The following is a 20,693-nucleotide window of genomic DNA, read 5'->3' on the forward strand; positions in this document are numbered from 1 at the left end:
GCATTGCCTGCTCTTCCAAAGGTCCTGAGTTCAAACCCCAGCAACCACATGGTGGCTCACAACCATCTGAAATGAGGACTGGTGCCCTCTTCTGGCCTGCAGGCATACACACAGACAGAACATTGTATACATAATAAATAAATAAATATTTTAAAAAATATGTATAGTGTATCAAACATGGTCCTAAATATGCTGTATACATTAATGGATTCTCAAAGAAATTTTGCTAGAGAAGCATTGTCCCCCATTCTGCTTAACAAGGTGGTAAATAAATAAGAGCAATAGTTTCAACCCAAAAATGTATCCTGGCCTATTACAGTGTTAAAAGTTTAAGATCTGAACCTAGGGTTTTTTTTTTTATGCCAAAGTCTATGATTTTAATCATGGATTTAGTGTGATCAAGAGAACAAATGTTCTTTGAACTGGGTGACCCTTCGCCTTCTCCATTCTTTGTACCCTTCCAACCACTGTAACTTATGCAGCCCTATGGACAACTTCAAAGAAGGGGCATTTGCTTTCATGCAAGTACAGTCTTTGCCCTGCCAGCTGTCCCTTCCCATGGTGCTGCAGTGACAACCACCAGGCTGTTCTTCTGATGCCTCAAGGTGACCCAGGGTCACGTGAGATCATCTTGGCCCTCATCAGGTGAGCAGTTGCCACGCTGATAAGGACTGGGGGGAAGGACCTATTTGGAAAGGGGCCGACTTTAGAAGATTGGAGATGCCCCTGCAAAGGGAGACCTCTCACGGTTTGAGACTTGGATTTTGGATTCTGTGGTTTCATTAACGCATTTATGACTGGCAAGTCACTTGACCTTTCTGCTCCTCTGTTGCTTTGCCTGGGACTGGGAATGGAGCTCAATGAGGAAGGTCATGTTTAGCATGTAGGCCCTAGGTTCCACCTCCAGCAATACTGTAGCCAAGGAAACCAAGAGTGCCAGCCTTGTGATGGTGCTGTAAAGAAGCAGAGCAAGACCTGGGCAGGAGTTGACACACAGCGAGCGTCAGTAGAGGCTGTTATTACATCGTGTATCACACCCCGTGTCTTGCGGGTTTGGTTCATTAAACTCTTAAGGCATTTGGAGTTTCACGGAGCAGCTTGAACAAATGAGATTCTCTCAGGGACTCATTGAGGACTGCTTTCTACTCTTCCTGCAAGCTACATAATCACCCCGTTTTTCTCAACCCTAGACAGCTGTGATGCATGGGGACTGCACAGTTCGGCCAAGGAAACCTGAGGCTCAGCCAAGAATAAAGCCCTATCCCCTGAGGCATTTGCTTATGACGTCGCCTCACTATTGGGCAGCCTCACCTTCGATAGCCCCTGCTCACTCGGAATGCGCGGACAAAACTCACGTTTTGGCCAGACAGATGTTATCCCGGTGTCTCTGGAAGAGGAGGTGGCAGGACCAGCGTGGGGCTGCTGTTTAAGGTACTTGGGTACCGAGGGAGGAGTGAAACCCGTGGAGCTTGCTCATGCACCCGTCTGTTCTGGATCTTAAAGGAGAACTACGGAGGCCCTAACTGGAGCCCGAGAACTCTAGGCCGGGAGCCAATGGCAGAGCCAAGGCCCATGCTTTGCCAAGGGACCCTGTGGGTGTCACAGCCAAAAGGGCAGGAACAAAAGGGCTCGGATCGCTGGTGCAAGCATTCCAGGACTTTCTTCAGGGACTGCATTAGGACAGTGGCACAACTGTTCCCTTTGGCATTCTTCTTTTTAGGGAGTTGGGTTATTCTTAGCAATCCCTTGTCTTTACCAGCTCTCTTGGTATGAACCATATGAACAGTCCCCAAAGGGCTATGCTTCCGTTTGCACTGCATTTCAGTGCTGCCTGTGGCTCTCAGGATCCTATAACATAGCTTTCCACATACAGGTCCCCATACAGCTTAGCCCCTGGATGGGTATGACGGGATAGAAGTGGAGCAGAACAACATCCTCACCAGAGGTTCTGGAAGAATAGCCAGTCTTGGATAAGGATGAAATCACTTGGAAGTGAGCTGAAATCTTAGGCCCAAGAACTAACGTAAGAGATAAGTCTGCACTGGTATCTCCTGTCTCCAGGAAGGTACGTTAGGGCCAAGACGCCATTTCTCAGAAAATGCTGAGGGTAGGTAGGTACCAATAGCTGCAACCGCCCATCCCTCTGTCAGAGGCCTCTCAGTGAAGGTGACTCAAGCTTGTGGTAGCTCAAAGCTCTCAGTTGTCCAGGTCTCATGATCTCCCCCCTCTTTGTTCTATCTGACCTTCCAAAGCCATTCATCTTCTCAGCATCTACTACCCCTCTGATGTTTTAGGAACCAAAGAACCGCTGTGTTGGGTGGGGTGGCTTGAAAAGAAAAATGGAGACACTTAAGTTGCTGACCTTTGAAAACAGATTAGGCAACAAGGAAAACAGAGAGGCTTCAAAGGGTCTCTTGTTTTCTTTCTGCTTCCACAGTTCCCCTGGACAGCCAAGGATCTACATTCCCGGATCCTCCCTGGTCTTGGCAAGTTCCAGGGGACTCTTCTAGAGTTCTATAAATCTTGAGTCTTTGGATGGGTCCATGGAGTGGGGCAGAAGGAATGCAGAACTCTTCCCAGTAATTTCATCCTACGTGCTGAGTCCCCAGTGGTGCGATGTTCCCATAGGCCTGAGCTTCTGGGAAGTAAATGTATATATGAGTATTGCTTTTCGACACTGTTCTCCATAGGGCTAGTCCTTACACTGTAAGATTTTACCGTGCAGAGAGTTTCGTTGACGGAAAACCCTTATTAACACCCAGAATTTTGAGGCGGGGCTTCTGCCTCTTCAGCATCAAATTCTGTTGTGCCACCTTCATCCAAGGAAGCTATCCTCACTGCCCTGCTTCATCTCAGACCTAAATATGCCATGGTATGGTAGTTTATGATGATTACAACTATTTCACTACTATACACACACACATACACACATCACTGTCCATACATATATGTTCACACACACAAACATGGGCACAACTCATTAGGTTTCATATCAGGTTTGTTTTGTTCACATTATATTTTCATCATTTCTACTCAACCTGTCTTTTTTCATCCTTGTTCTTATCATTATTAATGTTATATTTTTATACAAATATTTACTCCATTACATTGATTTTGTTTGTTTGGCTGGTTGGTTTTTTTAGACAAGGTTTCTCTGTGTAACAGTCCTGGAACTCCCTTTGAAGACCAGGCTGGCCTTGAGCTCACAGAGATCTGCCTGCCTCTGCCTCCCCGAGTGCTGGAATTAAAGGTGTGTGCCATCACCGTCCAGATGAGTTTTCACAAAATGCTGCATGGTTGCTTAGTAAGCCTACAGTAACAGCTACCCTCACGTTACCCCAGTCCCAGCCTTATTAGCTGTCTGGCATTTCTGATGTATAGAAATCAAACTCTGACTCCCACGAAAGCTTAACAAATGTACACCTCATCACAACTACCTTGCCAATATTTGCACTGACCTATACACCATCAGTCTTATTTTCTCAAAGAGTCTGCTTTTCTTATACGATTCTCCATGCCACTTAAAGCGCAGTGTCAGAGAGAGTGCACTAAAAAACCCCTGTTAAAAACTTAATTCAGATGCATCATTTCCTGGTTTAATTGTTTTCATAATTTTGTATTTCTATAAAGCAAAATCTAGATCCTGGCATGACCTATATGATGCTATGTGGCCCAGAACATCCTCCTACTAATTTGTCCCCACATTCCAGCCTCTCCATCATCTATTCTTGGATCCTGACTTCATTGTGGTCCTTACCACACAGACCTCCAACAAACTGCTCCCTTTCCAGGAATGGCCTTCCCAACAGTGGCTGTTGGCTGGCTTCTGCTCACCCTTTAGATGACATCTAAAGTGCCACCTCCCCAGAGACTTTCCTTGACCCTCCACCCAAGTTTAGTGTTCTTCTTCTATACATTCTCTCTTTCTCTTTCTCAAATGATATTAATTTTTGAAAGACTTATGTGTATGAATATTTTGCCTGAATGTATGTATGTGCACCATGTTCATGCCTGAAGTTAAAAGAGGGTATGGGATCTCCTGGAACTTGAGTTATGGATGGTTGTGAGCACCACGTAGGTGGTGGGAATCAAACCGGAGACCCTGCAAGAGCAATAAGTGCTCTAAACCACTGAGCTATATCTCCAGACCCTATGTAGCTCCCTGTTCTTTTCTTCCTCAGTGCTCACCACCACTTATAGTCAGCCGTCTGTCCCTCTCTCTGAGTTCTTTTTGGATGTTTCTCTTTTCTGAGACAGTGAGCTCCTGGGGTGGGGACAATTTCTCTTCACCTCCTTCTCAGTCCTCGAGGGTTGGTTCAGATACTTGTTAGGTGATGAGCAAGACGGGGGGAGAGGGGATGAGCAGATAAATGAAAATTTCAGATTGTGAATTCTTGACCCAAGAATCTGCCACACTGAAGGGCTTTCATGCCCTACTCTACTTTCTGTTGTGATGAACTTTGCACTTCTGGAACAGGTGGCTTTCCCCTAGATGATTTTTTATAGAAAAAGAGGCAAATATAGAGGTAATTGTTAGTTCTCACTCATCAAGTCCCTGTCGCCTATCACCAACATCCTCTTGAGAGTCTGCTACCCAATTTCTGGGAACCACAGGAAACAAATCGACTGACCACTTGAAATGATCCTGCAAAAATAGCCCGGATTTGACCTTCTTCCTGTGAAAGGGTGCCTTTCCTCAAGGCAAACATTACAACGAAATTTTATCTGCTTTTCGGAGCTTCTCTCTTCAGTCATTCTCTCAGCGGAATTTATCTGGCCAGACTCAGATTTCCGCTCTGCAATTGCCCCCATGTGGGCTAGGTCATTGCTTTAGTCAATTGCTCGTTTATTATTTTGATGCTATTGTTTATGCATCAAAATGGAAAGACGGAAAGAAATCAAGCTGCTGAGTCGTTCTTCCAGGAAAGGAGGGGCTTTCCTCCCTGAGCTCCCGTCCCTCTCCCTCCCTCCCACAGGTTCATGATGTATCCTTGTTCTCTGTTCTCTTACACAATCCCCTACTTGGACTGACCAAGCTGCAGGGAGCAGTTGAACTTAGCTTTCATTATCTAAAGGGAACTAACTCTGTAGGGCAATTACCAACACTTCCCATAAGTCAAAGTCAGCCATAAGTTCCTCGAAAGAAAACTGTCACTGACTCATTATGTCACTGGCTACATCCTGCCTGCTGGGTGCTTTAGGTTACAAATAGAATCGCAGTTCTCCTGGGCAGCTGGATCTCAAACAAGAACTTTCTTCTTTGAACAACAAAAACATGGGACCCTGGAAGGGGCTTTCTTTTACTACTGCGACTGGAAGTGGTCTTCTGTACCGCAGGGGCATGGTGCCCCATGCCTGGGAAAGTGGGATGATTTTTTGATCTTTTGTATTAATTCAACAAATAAGCAGGAGGTAGACAATTTACCTAGGTTGCGTTAAATATAAGGCAAAGACTGAAAAACTGGAATATATATGTAAATAATAATGAAAATGTTTTTAGGGTATATGATTACTTCTGCCAGAATTAACTCCCATTAAATTCTCTTTCTTTTCTTTTCTTTTTTTTTTTTTTTTGAGGGTCTCATGTAGTCTAAGCTGGCCTTGAACTCTCTGTGTTATTAGAGTCTTGCCTTGGTCTCCTGATCTTTTTTTCCCCTCTATCTCCTGAGTGCTGGATTTATAAGTTGTGTGCCTTGGTGCTGGGCTCTTCTGTTAATTTTTGTGTTACAAGTGTAAACATTTTGCAAAGTGAAGTTATATAAATATAACTATAAGGGTATCATCATGGTTAATACCGGCTGTCAACTTGGCAGGATCTAGCGTGTCTGAAGAAACGAGCCTCTCTGTGTGTTGTGAGGGAATTTCTTCATTTGGTTATATCAGCTGGGAAGACTCACCCTAACTGTGTGTGATAGCATCATGTGGGGTGGAATTCGGTACTGCATAAAAAAAATGCTATTCGAGAACTAGCATTCAGCATTGTCTACTTCCTGAACGAGGGCACAGTGAGAACAGCAGCTTCATGCTCTTACCACCGTCCCCCCTCTGCCGCTGGACTTCCTCCTGAAACGTTAAACCAAAATGAAACCTTCCTTACTCAGACTGTTTTTGTCAGCATCTTTTATTGCAGCAACATGAAGATTAACAAATGCAAAAAATTGGTACAGGGAGTGGGGGGTTTTGCTGACATAAAGCTGACCGTGTGGTTTGTAAGCCTTTGGAACTGGTTTGTCGGAGAAATGTGGATGAGTTCAGAACTCTGGGCTAGGAATGCTAGCTGCTATACGCGGAGCTTAGTGGGCCATTTTGGTAGGCATTTGGAAAATCAGAAGGCTTTCCTTATAAGGCCTTTTCCATTCGATTGTAAGCACCAGGAGAGCAGGGAGCTGCACTATGATGGTTTACACCAGCAACTCCAAATCTGGGGGCCTGGCTTCCTATCTAGTTGGCACCAGCTCACTGGTAACTCTGGGCAAGTTTCCCAGAGCCCCTGAATCTCAACATTCTCTCTCATAGACTGAAGATGGTAATAATCCTGAGTAGCAAGGCCAGGGAGAGTAAATAGCATAATGCATGCAACATACTCAACATACACGAAGACCTCAGGGAACGCGATGAGCTGCTGTCAGCTTCCCATTCTACCTGCCACGGGTCCCTGTTGCCAAGGTTAGTTCAGGCAGTGCTAACTTACGCAGATAAATTGAATCCGCCTCTCCCCACTTGTACTAGATGACGGAGAAGCAGCTCTCATCGTTCTGCATGCCCAAGTCTGATGTGAGGCATTTTTCTTTGCTCAGCGTCTTTGGAATTCCTGGGAGATTTGAGCTTCCCCTCCCAGCTGCCTCTCTCCTTTTATCAGCACAGGACCTACCACGGGGCTCACACCTTGTGTGGCCCATCTTCCTGGTAATTCTGACAAAGTCCCCTTTCCTAGTTCTAATGTACCAGGACAAGTAAGCTTGGTAAGCCGTGTCTAGCAAGTTACTTCACTGTGTGACCCCATGGGCCTCGGGAATTCTCTTTTGGTATTAAGATAAAGAAAAGTGGTTCTGCCTAAGAAGGGACAAATTTGATTATTTTTTTCTTCCTTTAGCAAAGTCACTGAAAGTCCAAATCTACTGTGTGTGTGTGTGTGTGTGTGTGTGTGTGTGTGTATTATGAAGCAGTAGCCAAGGGACACTGTGCATTTCAATGTTTATTTTTCTTTCTATTACTCTTATTTCCTTTACTGAATAATTGTTGTTGCTATGAGGGGAGGAGAAAGCAAAACAGAGCCTGGGGCTCCTTGCTCTGTTGCATGGCAAGAGGCTAGGCCATGCATAAGCACCTGGACATCACCTCATGTTTGTGGGTTTCCTCCGAGGCTTTGCATTGATGGGACCTAATACAAAGGCTTAGACTTGCAGCAAGTCTTCATCTGTCCCGCCTTCCAGCTCCCAAATAACCATATGGAGACTTCTTATTAATTACAAAAGCTCAGCTGATAGCTTAGACTTGTTTCTAACTAGATCATATAACGTAAGTTAACCGATTTCTATGAATTTACTTCTGCCTCGTGGCTTTGTTACCTTTACTCTGTATTGCCCACGCTGCTTCCTTGCTTCATTGTGTCTGGCTGATAACGGTGACTCTCTCTCTCTCTTCCTCCCAGTCTTCTCTCTGCCCCGAAAATCCTGCCTAGCTATTGGCTGTTCAGCACATATTCACAGTGGCACATCTTCACAGTACACAACAAGGTTAATCCACAGCACAGACCATTGTGAACTAAGCCAGAAAGAGGTCCTGAAGAGTCAGCTAAGGCTTACCACAGCACACAAGCAGGCGAGTCTGTCATAGAGGAAGTGACACCCGGCACTGAAACAGGACAGGATTGATTTGTTTTAGCTTCTTCCTAACCTCATTTTTTTTTTTAAAACGTTGCTTCCAAGAGTTGAAGAATCTGATATGTATTCCTTCACCTAGCATGCTTTTAATGAGCACCTGGCAGAACCAGGCATGGGGAAAGGAGTAGATTAAGACACACGTAATGAGGCACTCTTGAGGTTCAAATTTGAGTAGGAAAGACAAGGGATTCTGGATGAACTGGGCATTAGAACAGCGAAGTGAGGGGTTTCAGGGAGCTACATGTCGAGTGATCTACAGGCCTGAGGATGGCAAGGTGTCCTAGAGGAAGGGTTGTTCCTACTGGGAGGCAGTAGAGAAAGGCGTGGCAAAGGTACTGAGTTCAGAAAGAGCATATTTCCATCGAGGAACTAAAGAGCAGGAGGGCATACTGTGGCTGGAGAGTTGACAGATTACTTGGAGCTTTGTGGCCATTTATTGGCAGGACTGTGGGAAACCACCAGACAAGGCAGAATGGGGAGTGACATCATCAGATTTGCAATTTTCAAAGGTCACTCTGCCTGCCGAGTGGAGTGGCGGGCAGGTAGAGCAGGGATGTTCATGAAGAAGCCCACACCGTGGGTAAGGGAGCCTCCCATGCGTGGGTGTGGGCCAGGTGCAAAGCCACTCTTCACAGCTGCCTGACCAGAATATTTTGGGGACATCAGTCCAGGCGCCTTCTCTAAGAAGGTGGCAGTATGTTGTGGGAACGCAGGACTCAGATGTTAAGCAGCTGACTGAAATGAGGCTCATGATGGCTCACGGGATGACATAGGAGCCAGCTCGCTCTGTTGTGCCAGGCTGGACACTGGGACCGTTGGCCACTCCTCTTCTGCCTGTCTGCTACTCGCAGGAGCCTGGACAGACAAACAGTCCTTCAGCAGAGGAGTGTGACCTCAAGAATGTCTTTCCAGCCACACTGCTCTGACTTCTCTGACTACTGCTGCAATTCCTCTGAAGAGTATGGCTAGGGAAGACAGCCAGGGCTCCAGATGCCTCCCCACTTCTGGTTCCTCCGGCACTCGGTAATGCCAGAGAAAATGGCTGAGACCCTACCTGGCTTCTGCCCCCTCATCCCACTCCATCCTCTGATGGTGAGCACACCTGCAGAGTTTATAGTCTAGCTGCTTCCTGCAGACCCACTTGGTTTCCAAGCTGTCCTAGTCTTTGTATTGAGAGAAAACAGATGGCCCAGGAGTTCCCTGGCATCACATCCGCCAGCGGCTTCCAGTTCCAAAATATGCCAATGTTGTGCTCACCTTGGATCTTGATTCCCTGTTGGCCTGGACCTCTCTGTAGCAGCCCTGTCAATCACCCCCACCTGCCTTGGAAAGACAGGTCATGTCTGCTTTTCCTCAGACTCAGTGTGAGCCTCATGCTTGCTGTCTGACTGTTTCTATTGGGCAGAGCCTCTGTCTGTCTTGCTCAACTGTTTATTCCCAGGTATGGCAGGCATATAAGATACGTTTAATAAATATGTTGGCTCATGTACGAAATATACAAACCAAAAATTGAAATGTAAAAGAAATACAATTTGCGGTTTCATTGAAGTGTGCATAACTACTTAGCAGTAAATTTTAAAATGTATATGTAAGACCTGGGCATCAAAAAGTACAAAAGAGAAAGTAAATAAATGAAGAGTTATGAAACATTCAGGGTTCCAGAAGCCATTTAAAAATGTAAACTATGCCTGAACTTCTTTGTGAGTTCAAGGAAATATCAATAAAAATGAGTGGAAAAAAATACAAAGAGCAACTCAAAATGGATTGACATCTTATGTGTAAAACCAGAAACTATAAAATGATTAGAAGAAAATACATGAGAAAAAACTTCTTAACAATGGTCGGAGGTGGGAGTAGGGTTGGAAAGATGGCTCTGTGGTTAAAAGCATTAGCTACTCTTGCAGAGGACCAGGGTTCAGTTCCCGGCACCATTCATAACTCCAGTTCCAGGGAATCCAGTGCCCTGGCACGTGTATACGGCATACATATATACATACACACATGCAGGCAAATACTTGACACATAAAATAAGTAAATCCTTGGGCCTGAAGAGATGGCAAACAATCCCACTATTGAATATATTGAAATCATTGTATTAAGTCGACTTCTCTATTCCTACATCTGTTGCAACTGAGATATCTTAATCCTTGTGTCTGTTGCCAGCAAGGTGAGGAACCAGCCCAGCCTTACACTAAAGAAGAAAATGCTGTCATTTGCATCAAGGTGGAGGAAGCTTGAGAAATTATCTAAGCAGATAAGCCAGGTGCAGAAAGACAAAGGCCACAGATCTTGCTTATCTGTTGAATCTAAAAACAAGTCAACTCATAGAAACAGAGAGTGGTGGTTGCTTGCAGATAGGGAATGGAGACAAGAGGGTATTGAACACAAAGCTCTGCTTAGGGTGAATAAGTGTGGAGACCTGTTTGCAGCACAGTGGCAATAGTCACAATAGTGGGTCCTTGGGGCTGAGGATGTAGCTCCCTTGGTAGAGTACTGTGCCTGCATGAAGTCCTGATCTCAATCCCAGTATCATATAAAACCAGAAAAGGGACACACACCCATGATCCTAGCCTTTGGGAGGTGGAGGCAGGAGGATTATGAGGTCAAAGTCATCTTCAGCTACGTGAGACCCTGTCTTAGAAAGAAAGAAAACAAACAAAAAAACAACCTTTAAATTCAAGCCAGTTACCTCACTGTTCGATTCCAGCACCAAGGAGGCTGAGACAGGAGGACAGTAAACTCAGAGCCAGCTTGAGCTACATAGCAAAACCCTACTTCAAAGGACAAAAAGACCCCAGAGTTTTCCCAAGAAAGAAGTGGGGGGAAAAAATCAGGCAATAGTAGTGTATCCTTAGGTGCTCAGCAGAGGACCGAAAGCTACGGGAGGCTGTAGGTACGCTGAGGAGATTGACAGCGGAGCTCACTTCTCATTTCCACATGGATCAGCACACCTCACTGCGTGTGCTAAGCAAACACCTTTTAAAAACAACCCCATCTCAAAAACATGAAGTTAAAATCCATCTGTTGGAAGGAAGGAGGGCGGTGGGAATGGCGGCGGTGTGGCCATCCTATGTAACATTTTGGTGAGAAAGTTTACGTTGCCTCAGGTTTTCTCATGAAGCAGGTGCTTGATAAGCTTTACCGAGTCCCCAGTTATGAACCCAAGAGTGAGACTTTTGATTAACAAAGTTGACCTGAAATCCTATTCATTTTCTAAAAACCATTGACCCCTTCCTCATGAAACATTCCAGCTTACCGGAGTGAAGAGATGGAGGAAGAGGTAGGGTTGAGTTAGACTAGTCCTCACTCATTCTTTCAACAGCATTTAGTGGCTGCGACTTAGCAGGCATTGTGTTTGAGGGTGTATAAGCAAAGTCAGCCCTCAGCCCCCATTGTATGCGTTCATTCATACAGGGAGAGCTGAGGAGCAAATTCAGGGCCACACGCACACCAGGTAAGTGCTCCACCACCTGAGCTACAAACTTAGCCCAGTGTATTCCCTTTTCGTTTTCAGAAGAGAGCACCTTGGAGCTGAAGAGATGGCTCGGAGGGCAAGAGCTCAGGCTGTTCTTGCAAAGGGCTGGAGCTTGGTTTCCAGCACCCACATTAGACAGCTCCCAACAGCCTGTACCTCCAGCTCCAGGGCATCTGATGCCCTTTTCTGAACTCTGGCGACACCGTCACTCACATGTGCACCCCCCAACATACACATAAATTAAAATAAAAAAAAATGTGAACTTTTGACTAAGACAATCAGAAATGGTACCTGTTCTCCTAGCCCCCACTGAGTCATGGGCAGCAGAAGGGGCAGTGTGTAAGTAGGTAGGGGGTGGGCAGGGAGTTCCCTACGGAACTGGCATTAGAAGACTTGGGATGTGTGGGAGACCACCTGTGTCTAAGTGTCCTATTGGAGGAGGCTTTGGGCGCCCCATCAAGGAGAAGCTGTCATGTTTCCACAATTGTGATGTTGACCCCCTTTCTTGCACTTGTCCACAGTGGGGGGGGACTCAAAATAGCCCACCGGTTGCAGGGGCTGCAAGGATCAACACCACCTTTTTATAGGACGGAGGCTTCTGGGGCTTACACTACTTCCATCCTGAACCTGTTCCATCCACTTCCAGGCCCCCAAGTCACTGTTACCTCCTCTGGCATCCTGTTGTGTATTGACTGCCATGGTTTTTGGCAATCTCTAGGTTCTACAATTACAGTCTTTAGCATCTGGGCTTGCATTTCCCCCTCCCTGATCCCTTTCCCTGAATCTTCAGTCCTAAGGGGCAGGCTTTGGTTCCCAGGCCCTCCTTTCACCTGTAGACGCAGATGTTCCATGAATAGTCACAGACACTCTTTACATTAGATGGCTAGAATTCCTGTGTAATACTTTGGAGACATTCCTGCTCCAAAAGGAGATTTGACGTGAGAGAATTAAAAGGGCATGGTGTGGGGGAAAGAGGCTCCCGTAACGTCGGTTACTTCAAGCTATTCCAGTGGAGGTTGGCATAGTTAGGAAGTGGAGATTGTGGGGGCACAGAAAGAAGGGCCAGTGGGGACCAGCCGCATCTCCTCCTGTCTTGGTCACGGTAATGTGCAGCAGCCATTGGGAATGTGTCTCAGCCTTCCTGCAAATCCAGGCCACAGATGTCTGGGTTTGCACAGAGATGTCTGATGGCTGTTGGCGAGTTGTTTAGCTGGCTGATTCGGGAGTGTTTGCTGCTATGTCTCCTGTGTTAGGATGTTTATTGAGGGGATTTATTTCCTATATAAGGTGAATATGCTGTCCTGAATAAGTTAGAAATAATCTAGGTAGGCTCAGTTTTTGTTTTTGTTTTTGCTTCTAATTTCCTTCTTAAACTAGGATGAACCCCTGGGTCTAGTGCTTTCTAAGAAGGTGTTCTATTGTAACTCAATCCCCAACCACTAGACATACGTCTAGGAGAAGAAACACACACACACACACACACACACACACACACACACACACACACACACTCAGAGAGAGAGAGAGAGGGAGAGAGAGAGAGGCTAATTATGTAGTCAAGAAAGGATGAATTTATATTTCTGATCTTTCTGCCTCCACTTAACGCTGGGATTACAGGCATCTTTCCACCATGTCAAGTTTATAGTTCTGGGAATTGAACCCAGGGACTTATGTACACTAGGCAAGTTCTCTACCAACTGAGCTACAGCCCCCACCACACATACATGCTTTTTGAGGCGGGGTATCATATTGTTTGCATTTTCAAGTCGTTAGAGTTTAGACTGAAATTCATTGTAAATGGAAATTTGATGTCACCACTGAAAATATAAAAATAGCATCACTCACCATTCATGGGCATTCCAGAAACAAACGCAATTTATATCAAACATATACATAGCTAATTAAGAGTATATCATGTACCCTATGCGTGTTATCTCATGATTAATGTATCATACAGTACCACACTTACAAAGTGGAACTCCTGGTTTTGCGGATGGAAACTCGGGCTCTTGAGAAACCAAGTAACCCCAGGGGAAGGGATATTTCAGAAAACCAAACTGCCTGTGAGTTTGTTTGCAAACAGGGCATATAAAGAGAAGTTCACGGCACTAAAAAGCAGAACAGAGAGTTTGATTGGAAATGATGAACTTTGAAAGGAGATCTATGTGTTTTCCAACTGTTTACTTTGGAAATGAAATAAAAAAGTAGATGAAATGAGGTAAAACAAAACTCCAGACTCTGAATATTTAGGCGTCATTCCTGCACTTGGGGGATGAAATGGGAAGATTGTGAACTTAAGACCAGCCTGAGCTATGAGGCCCTGTCTCAAGAAAACAAAAACAAAGCAAAATAAGACCAAAGCAGAGAACAGCCCTTGTACAACAGAAGCCCTCTTCTGGGAGCAAAGAGATGCATCTGCCCTTGAAGGAGGAGTCAGCGGACCCTCGGCTTTCCATTCACCTCACCCATTGGCTGCCAGTGCCACTGGCATCACCTTGTCTTAGGACAGGAAATGGGCCTGGAGGGACCTAGAAGGAAGGGAAAGAACCAGGTTTTGGTTCTCTCTCAGCTATAGCTTATCAGATGAAGTAAGTTCATTCATTTTCCTTGTTTCCTGGGAATGGGGGGCGGGAGGGCAAAGACCTGATGGAAGCCCGTGGGAACAGTTCTAGGTTGTTTCAAGGTTAGAAGACTCACAGGTAAGCAATGTGGAGGGCACTGGCTTTGCCTCTGTGTCGTACATGCACTGGACCGTCAAAGCTACTGCATCCCAACGCAAAACAGATGTCTGAGCGCTAATACAAAGAGGAAACACACAGGCCCCCTGAATAGGCGGGGATTTCTCTTGATGACTGGAAAGAAGGACCAAAGGTAGGTGGCATACAGTGTGCCAAGAATGAACAGGGATAGTAGCAGCTGAATGGGCCTGGCTTTGAACCTGCTGGAGCCACCTCAATTCTACGGAAGCCTGTGAAGCCATTCTGAGCTCCTGTCTGGAAGAACCCATGCATGTGTGCTGTACTCTGGAATGTGAGCTGCCTTTGGCAAAGACGTAGGGTCCCCTAGGCCAGTGCCGGTGAAATGAGGTCAGAATGAAGATTCTACTCAGAGAGCAGCTCTAGAAACTGCCCTTCTGTTTTGTGTCTCTGTAATATAACTGTCCTGTACATTGTGTCTTATATAATGTCCTGTACTTCTTTATCTCTCCTCTCGGGCACTGACGGCCAGCTAGGAATATTAGTGAGTAATGAAAATGTTAGTGCCTCCTAAAAACACTTCCTTCCCATGAACGGTGTTCAGTTTTTGTCCACACATCTGAACAAAGCGGCAGTCCCTGCCGGGCTCTGCTAACCTCTGCTCACTTAGTGGACTTCCAGATTTGTCCATCAGTGCACAAGTCTTCCTTGAGGACGGAGATTAAATTAGGCAGTGACAATTTCTGATATTAAGAACTGTGATTAGCCGGGCAGCGGTGGTGTACGCCTTTAATCCCAGCACTCGGGAGGCAGAGGCAGGCGGATCTCTGTGAGTTTGAGGCCAGCCTGGTCTTACAAGAGCTAGTTCTAGGACAGGAACCAAAAGCTAAGAAGAAACCCTGTCTCGAAAATTAAAAAAAAAACTGTGATTTTAAAAGATAATAGTAATATATATGACTGAAAGGAAAGACTACAAATTACATACATATATATTTACATACACGTGCATACTAGAGAATACACACACTCCTCAAAATATAGCCATAGTCAGCATCAGGCGGTAAGATTATAGATAAGATACCTTTAACCATCTGTTTTATTTAGTACCTATCATTTTATTTTTTGTGTTCTATATTTTCTGTATAGTTTATAAGGAACCTTTCTGATATAAGCAGAGAAATTTTAATAATTAATTTAAAAATACTGAATCCGCCCCTTGCTAGTCCAGAAGTTAGCACCTTGAGTTTGTGCTGAAAGTTCCTCGCTCAAGGGTCACTTCAGGAAACCAGGAATGCCCCTCCCCCCCACCAAATAAAACCTGAAATTTCTCAGTAGCTGATTTTGAGGTTCAAGCAGGAGGTGATTGCTTAGGGACCCTTGTCATGCATTTAGTATAGAAAAGGGTCTTCTTCTCAGCTGATCACTTGTCCTCATCTCACCCTCATTTCCTCTGTCAGCATACAGCTGTGGTCAGCCAGATGTGCGCTTGTCCCCTGGTTCCAAGGTGTTCCCGCCACGGACTCTTTGCCAAGTCATTAGCCTTCGCATGCCAGTCCTTCATGTATAAACTGACAGGCATAGTAAGAGGGGAGTTGAGACGGTGCCCCTTGGCTTGCGTGGGCACAGCCATGCCAGGTTGGCTGCTCTCATGCCTGCTGGCTTCTCCTCATCTTTTCCACCTACCACATGGGGAACTTTGTTCCCAGTTAGTTGGCTCTAAAAGCCCAAACCCATACAGCGGGCACGGCGCCCTCCAGAGTGGCCCCAGGAGCACTCAAACACAAAGAAGGCTTAGAACATAGTTTCTGCTTACCTGCTGGCACATGGCTGCCTTTCTGAAGAGATGGCAGAGCCTTCAGAGGTTAGAAGATGTCTCTGGCCAGGAATCCCTTGGGAGCCTGGCTGTGCCAGGTGCCTGCTTCTCTCTGTAAGCCAGTGCTCTCTTTAAGCTGGGCCTCTGGCTTCTCTGACTCAGAATGTCTTAGGTCATCCCTGAGCCAGCCTTCCCCTCCCCACCTTCCCTACTTCTACCTGTTTCTCTGGGTTTGTCATCCTTGACTGCCCAGCATCGTCGGCCCCGCCCATCTCCATCAGTCTCCCTCTACACACACAGCACACAGGTCTTGTCTGAGTGAAAGATTTCCTACACACACACCGCATAGGTCTTGTCTGAGTGAAAGATTTCCTGCATTGCAACTTGGGGCCAGAATGCCTTTCCAATGACTCTTGGAACAAAACCAGGCTTTCCAAACTTGAGTTTTGGTTGTTTACAATTCAGAAAGTCAGCCCACTCTTCTTTATTCTTCCTGTCTACTGTGGCATTCAGTTCTCTGGCTGCTGGTCCCCAAACCTCCCTGGTCTTCCAGATGACATGTTTTCCCTGATGGTTGTTACATTTTATGATAAAGGCCTGCTCATCTTCCCTAGACTGGTAGCTGTGTAGCTGCTGGTGGGATCTCTAGCGGAGAACCAGAGTGACTGGCACACAGTAGGGCCTCAACAAATGCCACGCGAATGAACGAGCAACACAATCATAGTATACACAGGGGACTTAGAGCAAGCCAGCATTTCAGGTGGACAGCCAGCCAAGCCACCAGCCTTCACACGCCTTGGCATCACGCCTAGTCTGACTCTGGAGCATTCAGATCGCCTTCAAGCTCCAACAGGCAAGCAGGTCTTCCTGCAGTGTCCCAAGTAGGAGGGTGTGTGCCAGCCACATCTTGAAGGGAGTGAGTAACTACCCGGGCAGCGCTTAGCTTTAAATCATGGCTGACACTGTGGTCATCTCCTGAAGCTCCCTGCTTAAAATGGAAAGTGACATTACTCATGACGAAGGGCAGACAATAAAATGCTCATCTAGGTGGGGCCGGACACAACGGTGTGAATATCCCTGGTGATGGGTGAGTGCGTCTGCCCTGACAGTTCAGTCACAGATGGGCTTTGAGTTACACTTCCAAATTAGCTCATCACTCAGCGCCTTGCTCTCTGGGGTGTCAGGCGACATCTCGTTCCTCAGCTATGGCAGGCTTGACGGGAGGAATGTTCCTGAATCAGGGTCAGAAGGTGCGAGAGTAAAGCTGGTGCTCAGTCTCAGCTCTAAAAGTTCCTAGCTCAGTGACCGGGGGTAAGTTAGCAGCTCCACCCCCGCTCCCGCCCCACCCCCTCAGGCTCTTCATCTGTGAAATGTTGAAAATGACGGTACCTATTCCAGGGTCATTGGGACAAGCTAATATGAAAATCTCTGGAGCACTCCGACTCCGGTGTCTGGTATATGAGTGACATACCACTGCTGGTGGCTGCCATTGTTGGCTATGTTCTCTTGCCGTCCATCCTCTTCCAGCAGCCGCCACTGCTTCTCCATCTACATGTTTTTATGCTTCCCTTCCTCCGTTCATGCTGCTTGCCCTGCGGAAGTCAGTTTCTCCCTCTAATATCCTCTAGAGCTCAGGCCGTACCCCAGCCTCCCTCCATGGTCACCAGTCTTCATTCTGTAGAAGCCTGTCAGCTTGTATATCAAGACCCCAATCTGATACCTGACCTGTCACCACTTCTTTCCATTTTCAGAATCCATGACCCCGTACAGCATGAAATAAAATGCATGAGAATGAATCAGTCTGGTTTTCACAAGCTCTCACAGATAGAGTGGACACGAGGTCCTAAGGTTATCAGGGTCCAACGCTGGATTCCAGGGCTGTAGCAGGTGCTAATACATGCAGGTAGACAGCGGAGTGGACCAGTGTCTACTTCTACAAGAGCTAGGCATTGGGTTGCCTGGTAACAGTAAAAAAATGCACTACAAATGTAATATTTCTATTAGGAAAGAATATATGACCATCTTTCTAATAATACTTTTGTCAGTGAGTTCCTTATAGATTCATGTTTTTCTCAAGATGAACGCTGTTTGCCTACAGCAGCTTATACACAGGCAAAGGCATAGATGTGTTGAGACTCTTAACTTTGCACAGTATAGTTCTAGACACTGAACCAGGAGCATAGCTATCCTCAAGTCTTCTAAGGGCTGGGAGAGCTCCCACTGTTGGCCACCTGGGACTATATTAACCTTACAGCCGTCTCAGGGCAAAGCCTGCTCACTCACGACTCTCTTTCTCAGCGCATTGAATGTGGAGCCTTCTCTGTCCTGAGCACATTGCTGTGTAGCATGGAAGATATTGTCAAAATAAATGAAGGACGTGGATTCTAAGCCCTGCATCTTAGGACTTTTACCACGGTGGAAGATTAATAATATGCACAAATAATTCTCAGAGGGGAAATGTGGCAGATGTCACAAACAATGCATCTAGTTATTTAATTTTGTGTCTTGAGATGGGATCTCCCTGTGTCACCTATGCTGGTCTGGAACTCTCAGCCCTTCCCACTTAGCTTCCCAAATGCTGGTATTAGAAGCTCTGCCACCACACTTCTCCTGGCATCTAGCTTTCATTTTGTTGATTGTTTGTTTGCTGAGGGTCTCATAATCCAGGCTGGCCTCAAACCTGCCCTGTAATTGAGGCTGGCCTTGAACTCTGATCCTCCTGCCTTTACCTCCTGAGGGCCAAGATTACAGACATGTTCCACCCAACCTGGTTTGATGAGGTGCGGGGGTTTGAACCCAGAGATTCAAGCATGCTAGGGCAAGCACTTTACGGACTGAGCCACATCCTTGGTCTCTAGTTTTAACAGGAGTCCTCACAGGCACCTGTCAGAGTGGTTATTGGAGGAGTAAGGTAGTTAGAGCTGGTGTGTAAACATGATTAGGGTCTCAAGCCCCTAAGAGTGACAGGTGCATGAGGCAAAGGTCATAATGTAGTAAGAAAAAGCACCTGGGAAACACGAGAAACAGGAAACTGTCAACTTTGAGGCATTCGTGAGTCCACGGTGGGTGGGTGTGATTAGGGTCAAAATATCAAAAGATCAAGACATCCCACAGTCTGTCAGTGCCTCGGCTTGGAAATGCCCTAATTATCTTTATGTGGCAGAACTGTTGCCTTCCCAAGCTCTTCTTGCCCAATATTTCAAATCTTAGTAAATGTCCCCAGTGCCTCAGCCTGAAACAGAGAATCTCATCTCTTCTCATTCAACTTGTCAGCAAGTTCTACCTCCAAAATGTGTGATCATCTGACTCATCTGCCTTCTCCACGACTGCTACCTTGTCCCAGGCCACTTGGCTCCAATCCTTGTGCTCCTCAGTCAATTTTCTTGAGACGGTTTATGTCCTCTCACTTGCTGGAGATGCTCCTGTTGAAGTTGGAGGTGGAGCTCTACGATGGGATGGCTGCTTAGTGGACCTGGGTGGCTCCTGGACTGCTGTTCTCCTCTCCCCCATGGCCCACAGTACTCCACCCCTCCTGCAAGCTTTCCTTGCCTTCCCAGAATGCATCTAGACAGTTGCTGTTACCTTTGCCCCAAACACTATCCCCTGAACCCTAGATATTCTGGTCCCTTAGATCTTTGCTTGTCAACCTCCTGCCACTCAAATGTCAGTTTTGATGCCACAATTTCAGAAGGGTCTTCCTTGATTCTGAGGGATGCCTCAGGGGACTCATAGGTGATTCAGAGGCATATACAACTTCAGAAGCGCTGGTCCAGCAGAACGCATAATTCCTGAAGGATAAGTGTTATGAGGTTGGCAGGCTTCATAGGACAGAGAAGTGTCCCATAGATAGAGGGATGGGGTTCTGAGGCCACAGAACAGTCAAGGGCAATGAGCACCTTCACGATGACAGCCTTGCCGAAACAGCTGTCAAGCTAGCAAGACCATTTGTGCACCCACACTTTTCTGGATTGTTGGTAACGTGGACACCCTTGCCCCCTTGTGCCATAAGACCTGGCTCACTCACACTGGCTTTAGGAATTACCACTGGCTCTCCTGAGTCTTCTTGGAACATCAGCCCATTTCCTTATACAGTAACCACAAGCCCGGCAGACTTCAGGAACCACGCTCTTCTTTATTCTATTTTGCTGTTTGAATAACTTTCAATATTTCTGTTTTCCCCTGAGCACAAATTTTAGCCAGAGGGACTTCCTGTTTTCCTATCTCCTCTGTGTTTTTGCTTCAGGAGGAAGGATTTTGGCTCTGAGCTTCTCTGTCCAGCAGACAGGCAGAAACCTGCTGAGTCTTCCCGGTTGTTTTGTGAGTTCCTCTTTATGCCTCCTCATGACCTTGGCCTTTGTGTTTTCTCAGTCTGGAGCTGTCTACGGCAGAGCTCTGTCTTCAAACCGCCACTGGCCCACCGGCCACCACTGGCGTTTGTCTTCTTTGAGTGCTCACACACCTCCCAGTTCTCTTGCTCTCTCTCTTATTTAGTCTAGAACTCCTACATGGCCAATAAATGACGATGGTGGTGAGAACAAAGAGCTGCTCGTTTGTGACAGCCCAGGCTGGCTTTGAACTCACAGCCTTTTGCTGCCACCTCCCAAGTGCTGAGATTATAGATCTGCGTCAACATACCTGGTATCCTATAACTGTTCTTACCTAAACTCTTGATAGTCAAGATGTGAATATTTTGACACAGGCTTTCTTTCCTTTTATAGTTAGTAGACTTGATTATTTTTTAAAAAAGAGTACTTTCAGGGTCACATCAAAACCAAGCAGAAAGTACAGTCAGTACCTTCCAGCCCCGCACAAAGCCTCTGCCTTCA

General features: G+C 46.2%; 2 protein-coding genes across 8 annotated transcripts in view; one reads left to right on the top strand and one right to left on the bottom strand.

Annotated features, from left to right (window-relative positions):
- Positions 1-20,693, top strand: part of Arhgap26 (Rho GTPase activating protein 26) — a 1,368,274-nt gene that overhangs the window by 851,605 nt on the left and 495,976 nt on the right. The window lies entirely within an intron of this gene.
- The window catches only part of Fgf1 (fibroblast growth factor 1), a 96,437-nt gene that overhangs the window by 29,975 nt on the left and 45,769 nt on the right, over positions 1-20,693 (bottom strand). The window contains exon 1 of one of the 7 annotated variants that reach the window (XM_050161540.1): positions 15,868-16,018. The exons of the other annotated variants lie outside the window; for them this stretch is intronic. The gene's annotated coding sequence lies outside the window, so the exon portion shown is untranslated. Of the gene's footprint in view, positions 1-15,867; positions 16,019-20,693 lie in introns of those variants that run through there. 7 annotated transcript variants of the gene reach the window in all.

The sequence above is a fragment of the Alexandromys fortis genome, unplaced genomic scaffold (genome assembly GCF_014885135.2).
Source record: "Alexandromys fortis isolate MF-2015 unplaced genomic scaffold, M_Fortis_MF-2015_v1.1 scaffold_17, whole genome shotgun sequence".
In the NCBI taxonomy this organism is placed as follows: Eukaryota; Metazoa; Chordata; class Mammalia; order Rodentia; family Cricetidae; genus Alexandromys; species Alexandromys fortis.